The sequence below is a fragment of the Peromyscus maniculatus genome, chromosome 3 (genome assembly GCF_049852395.1).
Source record: "Peromyscus maniculatus bairdii isolate BWxNUB_F1_BW_parent chromosome 3, HU_Pman_BW_mat_3.1, whole genome shotgun sequence".
Classification (NCBI taxonomy): domain Eukaryota; kingdom Metazoa; phylum Chordata; class Mammalia; order Rodentia; family Cricetidae; genus Peromyscus; species Peromyscus maniculatus.
The window spans coordinates 134,148,860-134,160,904 of NC_134854.1; the positions used below are offsets into that span (position 1 = coordinate 134,148,860).

At 40.3% G+C, this 12,045-nt stretch overlaps 2 long non-coding RNA genes across 2 annotated transcripts; one reads left to right on the forward strand and one right to left on the reverse strand.

Moving 5' to 3' along the window:
• Positions 1-9,814: 9,814 nt before the first annotated feature.
• On the reverse strand, positions 9,815-10,783 carry LOC121828354 (uncharacterized). The gene is made up of 2 exons (XR_006070842.2): positions 10,648-10,783; positions 9,815-10,024 (listed from the first exon to the last, which is right to left on the reverse strand). It is a non-coding gene; the product is annotated as an uncharacterized LOC121828354 (long non-coding RNA).
• Positions 10,784-10,859: 76 nt separating this feature from the next.
• Positions 10,860-11,492, forward strand: LOC143272181 (uncharacterized). The gene is made up of 2 exons (XR_013049622.1): positions 10,860-10,928; positions 11,296-11,492. It is a non-coding gene; the product is annotated as an uncharacterized LOC143272181 (long non-coding RNA).
• Positions 11,493-12,045: the final 553 nt, after the last annotated feature.

Below are 12,045 nucleotides of genomic sequence, written 5' to 3' on the forward strand. Positions count from 1 at the left end.
ACAAGTATTATCTTAAAAAGACCTTAATTCGAAAGCCACAGACTTAAGATTCAGATTAGATTATTTTAGTCTTTGGTCATGAGAAGAGCAGGCAGCCAACAATATGAAGCAATGCTCTGAAACCGAGGATTATAGCAATATAGGATTCAATGGTAGGAGCAAGTAGTTGAAGGCAGTGGGACCAAGTGAGCAACCATCAGATCATCTGTCCTTGGTGAAGGCAAGAAAAAGGGGGAAATGGGTGGGTTAGACATTTCAGGAAAGAATAGGTATCATAGGACATGGTGTGAAAAAGGCAAGATTCAGGATGGGTGATCAGGCTGAAATTGTAGCAATAAACAAGGCACTGAATGCTGAAAGACAAACAAGCTTACCTTTGGGGGACAGGGAGGGAAGAGATCTAATGAGTTCTACTTTGAACATACTGAACTGAGGTACCTACAAAATGCCCAGACTTCCCTATTGAACTGTAAGGGAGGGGGGCGTCTGGGTGTTATCCTCTAGTCTAAGATGAAATTTCCTAGTTGGTGCAAAGTCCTACTTCTCAGAACATCACCAAGGACATGGAGCCAACAAAGAGCTGAGAAACTGCCAGGAAAATGTCAGGCACAGATAGCATGAGAGGAAATTGCTCTTATAGTGGAGGGAGGAAGCAAAGACAACAGAAGATAAAAGAAAACACGAGAACAGAACCCTCCCCCAAAATATTCTGAATTTCCTTTTCTGGACACACTTCCAAGCAGAGAAGAATGACCTCCTTGACATTATTTTTCTTTAAATTTTTATTTCATTTATTTTCAGTATATATCCACAGCAAGCATGTGCAGGACAAAGAACAACGTTCAAGCATTTGTTTTTTTCTTCTAACATGTGGCTCCTGAGAATTAAACCCAGGTTGTCAGACTTGGTAGCAATCGCCTTTACATGCTGAAGCATCTGGATGGTCCTTCACTGTCTTTGTTAAAGCCCTAATTTGTAAAGGGGTAAAAGGGAAGTGAAACAGCACAATTAGATAGTCTAGCCTGTTTACAGACTATGTATATTAGTTATGAGACGATAGCTACCTAAGGAATCTGACTTCAATTGTCAAATGGGATAATGATAATGCTGGTGATGTGATGGTGATGGTGACAGGGATGATGATGATGGTGATGGTGATAGTGATGTGGAATAATGAGAATAATAGTGGTGATGGTGATAATAGGGATGGTGGTGATGGTAATGATGGAGATGATAGTGGTGATGGTGATAATGCTGGCATGATGATGGGAAAGAGAATGATGATGATGTTGGTTGGAGGGAATGATAGTAATGATAATGATGATAGATATGATGATGGGAATTATGATGGTGGTGATAATGATTAATGTATATTCAGTGTTGGGGAGGCTTGCTAAATAAAAGTTTATATAGCCTTGAATCACTCAAATATTTACATTCAAATGCCACAATACTGTGTGAACCCCATCCAAAGAACTTAAATTTTACAAAGAGCTACAGCTACAGATGGGGAGGGTCAGAAAACAAGAGTGGTAGATGATAAACTAATCAAGCAGATGAATCACTTTAAATGCCTAGGAAGCCTCATTAGCCCGAGAGGGAAAGAAACCTGAAGCTAAGAGATTAAAATTTATTACAATGAAGAAGGACATTAAAGAAGATTTATAACAGTGTCCCAAAGCCGATTATTAAATTTGGCAAAGCAACTTGGCTATAGAAATTGGAAGATAAAGAAACAACATGGCAGTCACTGTTATGGAGAAGTTGCCCTTTGCTCTCAAGACTTAGAGAAGAATATTTCAATTCTGAAAATGAACACACATACATTACCCTTAGTGATCAATGAACAGAATTTACTTTTGAAAGAAAAAGCTATTAAAATAGGGTCTAATAGGATGTTCAGTGGCTAGAATGGCTGTTTTGCAAGCATGGGAAACAGTTCAAATCCTTATACTCACATGTAAGCCAGGAATATCAGGGCATGCCTGAAACCACTAGTGCTAGCTGCGGAGCAGGTGGAAAGGAGGGAATTTGAAGTGTATTAGCTACCCAGCCTGGCTGTGTTGATGATCTCTCCATGCACTGAGAGGTCCCACCTCAAAAAGTAAGGTGGGGAGTAATTGATAGCTGCAAGTTGACCTCTGACCTCCATGCACTCATGCACACACAAAAATAAGTATGTATACTATACACACATGAGTTCTCATGTGCACATGCGCACGCGTGCGCGCGCACACACACACACACACACACACACACACACACACACACACACACACACACACTAAAAGAGAAAAACATATCAAAAGAATTAAGAAAGCCCCAAACTCCAATTAAATATTTAGTAAGATAGAAATCAGTAGAAATTGTTACCTGAAAAGGAACCTTGGGAAGTAGAGGAGTAGAGCACTTACCAAAATGTTCTGTGAATAAAAACTTCTAAAGGGGCCTGTGCCTTCCATTGGCCCTTCTGCAAGTCTAATCAACAGATTTCAACTCTGATGATTATGGAAAGATTGGTATGCTGGAAGTCCAGAGCTGAATTTTGTTGTGGCATGTTTAGCTGCTGTAGTAGCCTTTTATTGTTCTTATTGGTATCTGACCTGACAACTAAGGGACTGCTTGGTAAATCATCTGGAATGTACAAGCAGAACACTAGTTTCCCACCAAAGAGCTAAGAATGCTGTCAGCTAGCATCAGATGCCTCTAACATGTGCCACAGCTCTGCTTTAACCCTCCTACCTAATGTTTCTACCAACATATTTGAAAAGTGCCTTAATTTAGGCTTTTATTTTTCTATTCCTATAAAAACTTCTTGAAACTGCCTCCACATTGGAACACAGAATTTAAGGTGAACTAAATCTGTGTTCTCTAGCCATAGTCACTTATATTTGGCTCCAGAATAAATTCACTTATCCCCTTTGACATGAGAAATGTGTTTTTTGTATCCATTGTTACAAGATATTGAGTTCAGTACTCAACACTGAAGCAAAGCAAACAATAAGAGCCAAAGAGAAGAAAAGGGGACCTTGGAATGCAAGTTCATCCAAATCAAAAGAGTCATGCCAATGGAATTTTCCCCTCCAAATGTGGGTCCCACTGACACTTATTCTTTGCATGCTTGGATCAATTAAAAGTCTTGATTTGCCAGCAATGGAAAACAGAATAGTTCATGAGGAATTCATAAATGTCTTACAGTCTAAACTAGGAAGCTCTAGGGTAACAGTATATTTAAATTCCACATCAAACAGTGGCACAGTGACCTCCAAACAAAATTCTCTATTCCCTTTGTCTCCAAACTCAGATCTGCTTTCTTCTTTATATTTCTTTTTTACATACTCTCCTCCTGCTCATCTTAAAGTAGTTGCCACAGGTTTAGACCTTACCACCCAGCCTCCCACAGTGGTCAAAGGTAAGCCTTGGATTTGATGCTCAGAGGGTTGATTTGGGTCATCTGTTTATTGAAAGATCATTATTATGATTCAGGGAACAGGGCATGATAGTTGGCATTAGTCAATATGAGCCCAGTGGGCATTAAATTGTATGAGTTAAGAGTGGTGAGAAGTGGTTCCCCACTAAAATATGGAGGATGATGTTCACCCTCCAAAGCAGAAAATAGTGTTTTTATTTGTTTTTATTTTCATTTTTCAGGGGGTTGGGCATTGTTTTGAGAGAGAGAGAGAGAGAGAGAGAGAGAGAGAGAGAGAGAGAGAGAGAGAGAGAGAGAGAGAGAGAGAGAAATTGAGTGTGTAGGGAGATAAGGGGAATCTGGGAGGTGATGGGGTAGAAATATATTAATAAATGTAATGCATTAAAAAAATTAAAAGAAGACAGGCCTTCCCTAAAGTAACAACCTTAATTCTGAAAACTCTACCTTTTATTTTACTCAAGTCTCTTGTTACTAACATTTTCATTAATTGCACTTGGCTTTGATCAGTGAAAATTTTAAATACATATTATCCAGTCCTCCCCATCCTGAAAGTCTCAGTTACAGTGGAGAAAAGTCATTGGATAATTTCTAATCATTCTCTGTCCAGTTGGCAGTAATTTCATTTTTTTTGTAGACAAACTGTTCTTAAGAAGACAGTAACGTAACCCATATTTAGGACTGTAAATGTTCTGTCCATGCAGCCTTGTAAAGGGAGTCTTCTCTGTCCCGTCCCATCCTGTAGCCACTACTAAGTAATCGCTCAGAGGCTTAATATTAAATAAAAAATATTTGGCCTATTAGGTCAAGCTTATTACTAACTTGCTCTTACATTTAAATTAACCCATTTATATTAATCTGTGTACTGCTCTGAGGCTCATAGCCTTTACTTCTATCCCATTTTGTATGTCTCACTTGTTCTCCGTCTGGCTCACAACTCTCTGAACTCCACTCTTCTTTTCCCTGTATCTCCATTTGGCTTTATTCTGCCTTGTCATAGGCAAAATCAGCTTTTATTATCAACCAATGAGAGCAACACACATTCACAGCATACAGAAGGATCCTCCCACAACATGGCCTATGAGCTTCTGTGAGGACTAGTACATAAGGAGCTGTCTGTGAGTTGCTCTGGTCACTGCCTAAGCCTCTATACTGCCTGCATTTACAACACTTGGAATTCAGGAGGCAAGGTCTGCATGCCCATCACAACCTACTAAATCTATGTGCAATTGATACTGTTCAGAACATTAAGTCACTCAACACAACCCAGGAGAAATGGCTATGAGCACTGTGACAGTTCTTCCGGGCACTTGGTAAAGCAAAGTACATTCTGTCATGAAAGATGATAGAGTGTGAGTTCCAGAAAGAAGAAAGGTGTGTGCAGTTCACCTGCCAAGGCGTCTCTACACACTGACACATGCTGCCTTTCTTTGCAATCTATGAAGAAAAGTTGCATGTTGTTTCTGTACTGTATTTTCACAGTGTCTAACTGCAAGTGGGAATCCAGATGGAAGGGAAGGCTAACTTTCAGTGCAGATGGGTGAAGCCACTCATCTTAACAGGGGTCTAGGAGGAAATGCATTGTGTCATCCTTCAAGCTGGGTCACCTTTCTTCAGAGAGAGTGCAGAGAGATTCTACACATGAGGCTTGGTCCCTAACCAGGAAGGTAAACACCAGGAAGGGACATGTGTTCTTTGTTTGATACCATGTTTCCACCTTCCTTCTTCCTGTACTGCTCTTTGCCCTGTGGAAGAAAACCTCTACACAAAATAACTAAGAAAGAAGATATTGGTAGAAACTCCCATTCCTTCAAAGAATCCTGGGTCTGATTTATTAGAAGCTGGTTTAAAATATGAAAATGTTAACAGAAATGTAAATCAAAACAAAGACCAACCAAAGCCAGACATGGTGGAACATGTCAGTAATCCTAGCTTGGCTATTCTGTAATTTGCTCTGTAGACCAGGCTGGCCTCAAATTCAAAGCATTCCAGCCTCTGCCTTCTCAGTGCTGGCATTAATGGTGTGCACCACCACACTTGGCTCTAAGTGTTTCTTTAATTCATTTCCACAAGTTGGAAACTTAGCTGGGTATGATCTTGTCCCAAGGGCACCACTCTCTTTATTCAATTTCTTAATCTGTTTGTCTCCTTACTCAGCTTGCTCCTTTTCATTATAAATCTTCATTAGAGTTACCACTAATAACCACATGACAGAGTCTATACTAGGCTGTTTTGATATTTCCTCTGCCAATGGAATTAATCCAAAACTCTTTACTTTAGCCTCAGGCAGACTCTTCAGACGAGGGCAAAAAGCAGCCACATTCTTCACCAAATTATTACAAGAATGATCTCTAGGCCACATACTAATATTCTTTTCCTCTGTAACCTCTTGAGCAAAGCCCTCACAGTTCATCAAATCACACACAACACCTCAACACCACTGTCTTCCATGCTCCTACTAATATGGCCAATTAAGCAGCACTTAAAGCGTTCAACTGCTTTTCTAATCCACAGTCCTAAGGTCCATATACCTTCAAACAAAAGTATGGTCCAGCCTATCACAGCAATACCCCAGTCCCTGGTACCAACTTCTGTCTTAGTTAGGGTTTCTATTGCTGTGAAGAAACACCATGGCCACAGCAATTCTTATAAAAGAAAACATTTAAAGGAGGTGATGGCTTACAGTTTCAGAGGTTCAGTCCATTGTCATGGTGGGGAGCATAGTGACATGCCGGCAGACCTGGTGCTGGAGAAGGAGCTACTATATGTCAACATGCACTGGACTTGGATTGATCATATAGGAGACCTCAAATCTTGCCTCCACAGAGACACATTTCCTCCAACAAGAATACTCCTACTCCAACAAAGCCACACCTCTTAGTAGTGCCACTCCCTTGGAAACCACCAGAGAGCCCCCAGCCATATGCCTGCCTCTTCCATAGGAATCACAAGGAGTGCCCAACCACAGCCACTCACTTATTAGCTAAAGTTCCATTGATGCCTGCCACTTGTCAGACACTCACTGTCTATCAGTCTTCAAATACTGCTTTTTTTTTTCAATCTCTGCTTTATTCTAGTTGACTGACAGTGAACTGGAGCTCAAAGAGATTAAATAACTTGTTTTTGTTCAACAACATTGGCAGAGGTGGCCTTGTGCAATTTTCCCCTTTTTTGCATCTTGTTTGTGTCAAACCTGTGTTGTTTGCTTCATCTCAATATCTCAACGATAGGAAAGAAGCACCCCAAAGTCACAGGGAAGCGCAAGGACCTGTTCTCACCACAGCCTGGTCACAAAGATGACACTCACCTCTGCTGTTTGTTCAAGAGTCATATGATACTTTACAAGATGCTTTATCTTTCTTACTTTTTGACTCACAGAATCTGGAGGTCACTGGTTCAGCTGGCTGGCCAGTGAACCCAAGGAGGCATCTGCTTTTGCCTCTCAATACTGGGGTTACCAGAGCCCCTGTGCCAGTTTTTGATGTGGGTTTGGGAATCGAAACTCAGGTCCTCACACTTGTGCAGCAAGCAGTTTCTTGACTAATGATTCTTCCCAGCCCTTGGGACTAACTTTTAACAAAGAAAACATCTAAGGTCACTGTGTGACTTCAGAAACCAAGTGCTCAAAAGCCATGCTTTCTGTTCCATGACTCTCACTCTTGAGTTAGTTGTTCTGGGTTAGTTCCAGACATGCTCTAAAGATCCCATGGTTCCTGACAGCAGACACACTACAAACAAGACAGGATGGGGGTCTGCCCTTCCCAGACAGGCTCTACTCTTGACTGTGGTCTCAGAGGGCCATGGGTAGGACCAAATGAAGAAACTTCTCCACATGGCACAACCCAAACATCACTCAAGCTGGGAAATGCCTGCTTACCTAAAGGGATAGATCTGAGTATGACCTAAGATACCTTCATGTTCAGATATGAGAAAAGAACAGCTTTGGGGAGCAAAGAGAAGTCATATGCTTCTAGGGGCTTTGTTGATTCTTTCAGTACCAACTCCAGAACTAATGTAGATGGAAAAGAACACAGTAGGATCCTCACTAGGAAACGGGTAAGTAAAGCCTTGGAAAGGTGATTCAAGGAAACCATTTTTTTTCATGGTGTAGTTATTACATGTTAACTGGGTTAAAGGCCTTCCAAATGCACAATGAAGAATGGCAGGAGAGTACTCATACAAGTTCTAAAGAAAAATGTATATGAGGGAGGATCACCATGGATGACCAGCTATTGGAAAATTACATTAAATAACCATAAAATCACTATACAAAGATGGACTGTGGTCTGTCTCTTGAAGATGGTAAGCAGAGAAAATAAGAGGTAGTTCTTTCTATGAAGGATATGGGAGACTGGTTGTAGGGTTGAGAACCACAGATAGACCATATCCATTTGGAGACTCACATGAAATCAAATACAGATCAAAATGATAAGATATTAGGGGCTAGAGAGATTGCCCAGTGACTAAGAACACTTGCTGCTCATCCAGAGGACCCAAGTTCAGTTCTTAGCACCCGCACAGTGGCTAACAACTATCCATAACAGCAGTCCTAGGGGATACAATGTTGGGACCAGGGATGCACATGGTACAAATGCATACCTGCAAGCATAGCACTTGTGCACATAAGATAGATAGATGATAGATGATAGATAGATAGATAGATAGATAGATAGATAGATAGATAGATAGATAGGAGATAGATGATAGATAGATAGATAGATAGATAGATAGATAGATAGATAGATAGATAGGAGATAGATAATGTTAGATAAATAAAACAAAATAGCATGAGACCACCTGTAATAGGAGATGAGCAAGATATATGTATAGAAGTCCATGGATATTCAGTCAAGTCCGTGTGCCTGAGATAGCTGATGGTACCTGGATAAAAAAGAGGAGGCGAAGATACAACTCCACAAAGGCATGGGGCCTCTGTTCAGAGATCATAGGTAACCATGTGAATGACATAGCCCCTCCCCATCCTTTCTACAATTGACTCGGCTTATGCAATCCCATGAACCTTGGTTGATAAGTCACTGAGACTATATTCTTATTGATGCTTGATGCTGGCTTGTGTTAATTGAGGTACAGCAGAAGTTCTGACACCCACTGCTTGTTTAAAGATAAGAGCAAGCTAGAGAGATGGCTCCATGGTTTAAAAGCGCTTGTTGCTCTTTCAGAAGACATGATTTGGGTTCCCAGGCCCCACATTGTGTGACTCACAACTACCTATAACTCTGGTTTCAGAGCATCTGATGCCTTCTGTGGACACCTTAACACATGTTGTGCACATGTGAACACACACACTCATATAAATGAAAATAAATCTTAAAGATAAGAGCTAATTTTGAAGATTGAGAAGAACCACTCTGTATATAACATAAGATCAGTGGCAGTGTATTTAGTGTAAGGATGAGATAAGTAAACAGCAATGTGTAGAGAAATCAGGAATGCCTGATGAACATCTAAAAGAAAGAGGAGCTCTTAGTATGTAAAGTGAGGGTCATTCTCAGGAAGAAATAGGTGAGATTCCGAAATATAAAAGCTCAGAGAAAAAGAGACGCTATCTACAGAAGGTGGATACAGGTAGGTGAGAGATGAACAAAGTGTGAGGAAATGATATGGATGCTACCACATGGAGGAAACGATTCTATAGACAAGACACGGGAAACCATCTTCTCTGCATGATTATCTTTGATATGGCCTCATCCACATCAGAATGACTTCAGAGTTTTAAAAACTTAGTGTTTCTGTTGCTTGAGGAAGTTACTCTGCAGAGCAGGAACATGCAACAATATGAATGCTTGGATGTTTAAGAACTCCAAGAGAAGTACAGCAGCTGGGATGTGTGCAGAAGAATAATCTGTTATGTGTGGAAATGAGCACCATACGTTTGCAGTGATGGGGGGACTCTCAGGAAGCTTCATTGCAGCACCATGAAAAATTGGAGCAGAGACACTTTTCCAGCCAAAAGGGAGAAACGTGATGGATTCTTTTAATTTTCTTGAAGCTCAAATGTTCCCTCGCATATGCCAGTGTCACAGGAGGGAAACAAAAGCGGATGGGTATTGGCCTCATGCTCTTTGGAAAACCTAAATGAAGCCACTTATTGTGTCAGAAAAGTAATCTAATCATTTATTAATGGCTGTATTATATATGGGTGTGTGATTTCAGGCCTGATATATATAATAGAGTCTTCACTGAGGCATGAGAATGTGTACCCATGGGAGAACACTTATCTGTTGAGGAAGACACGCTAAGTTTGACAAGGGTGTTCTGTATGCGCCATGGACACCACCCTCACATGGTCTCTACAGTACTGACTTATGCAATGGACAGCTGAGAAACTAAAGTGTAAAGACAGAGTAAATGACTTGCCCCAAGGCATCCATCTGACTAGATTTCCTTTTATTATAAATCCATGTCCAAGGTTATTTCTAATACATCAAGATAACTTCTGAGGCAGTTCATCTTCATTGTCAACTTGATAGGATTTAGAATAGCAGGGCTTGTCTGTAAGGGAGGGTTCAGAGATATTGAACTGAGCTGGGAAGATCCACCTCAAATGTAGGCAGCAGCATCCCATGGACCAGGGTTCTAGACCAAAAAAAAAAAAAAAGAAAAGAAAAGAAAAGAAAAGAAAAGAAAAGAAAGAAAGTGAGTCAAATACCAGAAGGCATCTCTTTCTGCCTCTTGGCTGTAGGTAGAGTGGGACCATCTGCCTCATGCTCCAGCAACAACCCTTCCCCAGACATAATAGACTGCACCTTAAACCACAAGGCAAAATCAAAACCAACCCTCTCTTTCTTAACTCTCTTTGATCAATTACTTAGTCACAGCAAGAAGAGTAACTAATAAAATTAGTTACCCAAAAAAGCCACCCTCTGTCCAAGCAAGATGGCTCAGTGAGTAAAGAGCTTGTGTCTAAGTCAGATGACCTGAGTTCAATCCTCAGAACCCATGTGATGAAACAATCAAACTTACAAGTTGTTCTCTAACCTCCATATGTACAACATGGTATGCACATGCACCAGCCCACATTCATATTCTCCCACAATCATAAATGAATAAATGAATACCTAATTAAAAGTCCATTCCACTCCTGGCCTTGGTTAATGGCCTCCAATGGATGAGGCCATGAGATAACGTCCATGAGATAAAGACGCAGCATTCTTCACAGAGCACACACATATACATAGGCCCCCGTGCACCATTCTCACCTCGGTCTCTACCTTCAACGTCTTCATCACATCCTTATCCCCACCATGTTTGCAGGGCCCTATCCTCAAAGGATACTTGTTCAGGAATGCGAGAAACAGGAAGAACACCTCCAACCCCAAATTTAGAACTACAAAGTGCTCCTAATTCTGGAGCATTGTGAAAGTCATTCTGACGTCATAAATGGAAAGCCCTACCCTTGACCTTGAGTTGTGGCTGCTGAGAAAATGCAGGTGCACTAACAACTTTCTGCTAAGCTGTCTTTGGACTATATGCATAAGGTGTATGTAAAACAAACATAGAGATAACCTACAGCTCAAATTTATCTGCCAAGCAGTGTTCTCCCCTCTTACATTATAGCCTATAAGTGCTCAAGATGGTAGCCATATCTTCCCTGTCTCTACAGTCTGAATCCCAGCTCAACTGAACCATAGACTATATGTTTAGTTAATCTAGATTTAAATACATTATATTATTAATATGTTTATATGGACCCTCACAGCTATCTATCTCAACTGAACTGTGAGATTTTTAAAAGCACTGGTTCACATCCCTATGTCCTTATTCTGACTCAGGTAACTTACTGTTTCCTATCCTCCACACTGTTGGCTCTATCATTGCTCACTGTGTGTACAATGTTCTGGTTACAGCTCCATCGATGGCCTCTACTCATCATGCCATAGCAATCGTCCTCCTCATTTGTGACCATTGAAAATATGTTTAGACTTTGCTAAATTTCCCTGGAGAACAAAATGAGTTTCCCTGTCTGACACCTATACTCAACCATTCTTATCCAAGTCATTTATCATTTTCCAAATGATACAAATATACTGTCTTATTGATGCTTCTGATAGTTTTCAACGTGTTTTCATGTTCACTTTATATTTGAGATTCAAACCGAGGTACTCAAAATCTAGGGCCAGAACTCTTGATCTAAGTATATAATTTGGAAAAGTTACTAAATTTCTCTAGTGTTGTTTTCCTCAGTTATAAAGTGGATATGGGATAGGATTAAATGAGATAATTATAGTATAAAAATGGCTCAGGAAAATGGATGCACTTCCATGTTCTAATCAAGTACATTTGGAGGGACAGGTTGAATATTTCATTAAGTCTTGAAAGTTAAATATTACAGGAAATCATTTGTTTAACCCTTTTTTTCTGAAATGATTATTGGGTAAACATATCCCCATTTAAATGATGAATTACATGACTCCTTAATTTAATCAGAACTTGTTAAAGAAAAGACTAATTTTTCTAGGTCTTTTGATGGTATTCCGGAAAGGCGATGTCATCTTTAATGTTACAAGCATCTTTCTGGGTGCTAGGCAGTCAGACATTATCTTGAGACATCAACATAGGGGCAGATTGGAGGTTAAAGGGGAGATTCAATGGGTAAA